Here is a 4,357-nt window from a genome sequence, read left to right as displayed (position 1 = left end):
ACAGAAAAAGCTACCTAAAAGGAATATAAGACTGTACCATCAGTTTCAGTTTCAGGAACTCAAAAGTTCCTATATGAACCTATCATGGTATCTTTTCATCAAGCAACAGTGGCAACCAGTTAAGGTCACCTACTATCACTCTATTTCCAAACCCCAAAAATATAAAGCATCCATCAGTGCTAACCCGCAACCAGATCTTATTCAAGATCTAGCAAATCATCACCTTGCAATCCAAGCAACTAGTAAAGCATCTGTATCCAGCAAGAAGATCATCTCCTCTTATCTATTTATTTATATAGCACTAGATCTTCCCAAGGGCTGAAAAAAGCTTCCGTAGACAACAACAGACTTCCATGATCAAATCATGTATGCACATGATTCAGTACGTACCAGCAACACCCATAAGATATAAAAACATCCAAATAGCCATAGACCCAGTATATATTGTATATGTCCTTATCAAGTACACACTAAAGCAGTGCATAAGCTTGGATGAATAACTCATCCAAATAGGGGCATCACAGATAGATAGCAACTGGTAGAGCAGCCAGTTATTAAGCAACTTAATACATGAAGCTACTTAGGGTCCAGGAAACTAATCCCAGGCCAACCAAGTAGTAACCTAGCAGCAGCAAAACAACTATAAATATGTACGCCTACAAGCCCACCAATAAGCCATCAAGGAAATTATTAACAGTTAACCTCCGAGAGCACATAGCCTCACCAAAATTATCAGGACCTTGACCCATTACATATAGATGGATTACTAATGGACCAGCCCAGCTATATAGTTGACCGGTCAAACTAAGTCAGCTTGCCCGGCCCACAAACTTAATGGGCCGGCCCGCTTAAGACGTGGCAGGCCTCGTGTGGGCCTACCATCTACCATGGGGTTTCGCCTGTTAACGCCGTTAACCGCCGCCAATCTGGCGTCCGCCACGTGTCGCTTGCATGACGTCACCGGACGTGGGCACTCACCCTTCGGGGTAACCCACATTACCCTATCCTCGTATTGACTAATTGGAGGCCCATGAAGACACCCTGAAGGCAAGATGGGCCACTAGGTCGGTGGCACTGAAGGTTCCTTGACGGGCAAGACAAGGAAGCGATCGAACAAGGAAAGATCGGATCTAAAACTACTGTAAACCTAGTCGTGCTCGGTGAGACCTTCTTGAGACCTGGCCTCCTATATAAAGGCCGGAGAGGGGCTGCCGAGGGACACAATCAACCTTAGCGATCTTAGCCGAGCAAAGCTTAGAGCTAGGACTCCCTAGCAATTGGCCAACTCGACGAGATCTCAGCTCGAACTATTCGAGCACCCCATTGTAACCCATTATCATCATAATCAAGAACGAGATGCAGGCGGGACTGTAAGGGTTTTACCTCATCGAGGGCCCCGAACCCGGGTAAATCGCTCTCCCGCTTTGTCTGTGAACCGATGTCTCGTGTCGACTGCGGGATTCCGTCAACCCTAAGCTCCCTTATCGGAGGGCATTGGCGAGGAGTACCTCGAGCAATTGGCGCCGCCCGTGGGAACCCTGTCGGCACAAGATCGGACATCTGGCTGAACCCGACATGTCATCGGCAGCCTTCATCAACACCGTCATCGCCTCGCTTGGGAAGCCCGATTCGTTTCGGCTTCCTACGAGTTCACCCCACATAGCGATTCGTCTCGCTCGACTTTCTCCGGTCTACAAGGCAACATGGAGATGGCCTTCGGGAGCGTCCACTACAACGTCAACTCAGAAGGAATCCTCCGGCTGCTGGAATCTCCCATCTCCAGGTCGACGAGTCCAAGCGCATCGTCGTCACTCGACCTTTCGGCTGGCCTGACAAGCCCGTCGAGTCCATCCGCACCTTCGGTCCCTCGCTCGGCATCCTCCATGCCGGCCGGATCCGATAATCCCGCGACTCCTGGAGTTAACCTCGTACTCATCGCATGAACTCGCGACACCAGCACGGACTAGGGTCGAGCGACACGCCGTTCATCTGCAATGCCTACTATTCATCGGGAGAGGACAGCATCGACAACATCAATCAAGGAGACACCCAAGAGTGGCGCCCTCCAAGTTTATGTCGCTAACAGGGAGACGGAGATCGCACTCCCGTTCCAAGCATGTGGAGCTAGTTTTGAGAACAGGGGCCAGCTAACAACAATAACGACCACACTTATCGCAGTAGGAGGAGTGGGCAGCAGCCAAGGCAGCCGTGCGTAACTACACACCACTTCCGGCTGGGAACCACGGTTGGCACTCTCAATGCTTACCGCTCCATATTGAGAAAATCGTGACCGCCTATCTAAGGAGCAAGCCACCCTCAAGAGAGGCCTCATTCTATGGGCTGATCGATCCAGAGCAACGACGAAGGGGCTCGACGAAGGCGTTGCCTCTCGAAGTACCCACGGAGGAGGCAAACATCGATCAAGGATGTCCAGGATTTCGGAACATGATGCAAGGGAGATAACGTCAAACCTGACCAAGTCCTTTATGACTACGGACACCGCGGGCATGCCACGGCCAAAAACCGTTCATGGAGCAACATGACCAACATTGCAAAGCATACCTCATTAACCAGCTGCCCGAAGGATCCATGGCACAGGCTCACCGTGGTGCCTTAGAAAGTCTCGCGATATTAGGAGATAATCTAGTTCCACCGGAAGGAGAAGACCACCTTGCAGCCAGCTGCCCAAAGCACCGCGCAAGAGACGCTCGAGATGAAATTACTCAGAGTAGAATCGACAAAGCAAGGACGACGACGCGCTCGCGAGAGGAATTCGACAGCGATTCTTCGGATGAGACCCAGGAGAACGACGTGAGCTTAGGGGAGCCGATTGTTTAAGCTACAATTTGGGAGGCGATGCCACCTAAGAAGTTCAAACCCACCCCTACCGACGTCGCCAAATACGATGGGCAAGCAGGAGCCGAGATCCCGGATAGAGGATTATTTGCGTACAAAGTGATTCTGCAAAAAGGGAATCAGATAGCAGCAATGCAGTGCCTGCAGCTTTACCTAAAGGACTCGGCGCGAGCCTGGCTAAGAGGTCTGCCGAAGGGTTCCATTAAGTCATGGGACGACCTGGTAGAGGCCTTCGCCGCCAACTTCCGAGCAACTGCTACAAAAGGCCCGTCGGGATCGAGGAGTTACGGCATTGTCGCAAAAGCAGTGAGGAGTCGATGTGCGCATACATCGGGAGATTCACTCAAGCTCCCGAACGCCGCGGAAGACGTGACCGCTGACGAGCAATCGACGCCTTTAGTGATGGCATCCGACGTAAAGCTATATAGAAGAACTTGGGTGCAAGAAGCCGAAAACCATAACCAAGTTAATGAAAATCGCCAAGAGCTCAGCCGATGGCAAAGACAACGTTCGAAAGCCACGATACAGCCATAGCAGCGACGATGAAGAGGATGACCAATCAAGCATGATTCGGGGTGGTCGAAGGATCGCAACAAGAGAAGGAAGAACCGCAGCTACGATGACAATAACTTGGTGGCCGCAGGCTACTCTGATCGGGCAGGATGATCGGCTACGATGACAGCGAGATGATCGACAGACGGTAATCGGAACAACTTCCTGAAACCGTGGCAACTTTAAACCACGCACAACAGAGGAACTCCCGAACTACCCTACGCCGAGCAGCATCAACGCCCTCGCTACTTGCATTCGTATACCGATTCCAAGGACCGGCAAATAAAGCCCAGCCACCGCTTCGAGACCGTCGGCAGTTCATCGATATGCATAAACTCATCCAAGACAGTGCCAGCAACAGACTCTCCCACCGCCACCACCACCACCCCCACCACAACCCCAGGTCCAGCAAGCTCAACCTCATCAACCCAACGAGGCATTTCCACCACCACGTGCGCATGAGTATGATCCACAGATGTAGCGCTTCAAGGAGGGAAATGAAGACGCTCACCCGAGAAATCAACTCCGGCAGTAAAAGCGTCATGGCAAACATCCCCGAGTATGTCGAGTGGTCGTCTCCAGAACATCACGCTCAGCCGAGCGGATCACCCGATGACTATACCAAAACCAGGACATGCCGCCTCTAGTGGTCGAGCTACGTATAGGAGGGTTCAAAATGAGCAAAGTCTTCATGAACGGAGGAAGTGGACTCAACCTGATATTCCTTGACACAATTCAAAGTATGGGAATCACCATGAGAATGCTAGAAGAATCAGACACTCGCTTCCATGGAATCCTCCCTACGTCACCGCCCCTCTGGCAAAGCGCACTCGAATGTCGTCTTCGGCAGAAACCGATAATTTCAGGAAGGAGAAAATCGAGTTTGAGGTAGTGAATCGGGAATCACGCATCACGCCATACTCGGGAGACCAGCTTATGCCAAGATCAT

Source organism: Lolium rigidum, chromosome 7 (genome assembly GCF_022539505.1).
Source record: "Lolium rigidum isolate FL_2022 chromosome 7, APGP_CSIRO_Lrig_0.1, whole genome shotgun sequence".
NCBI classification, from domain to species: domain Eukaryota; kingdom Viridiplantae; phylum Streptophyta; class Magnoliopsida; order Poales; family Poaceae; genus Lolium; species Lolium rigidum.
This window is presented reverse-complemented; position numbering follows the sequence as displayed.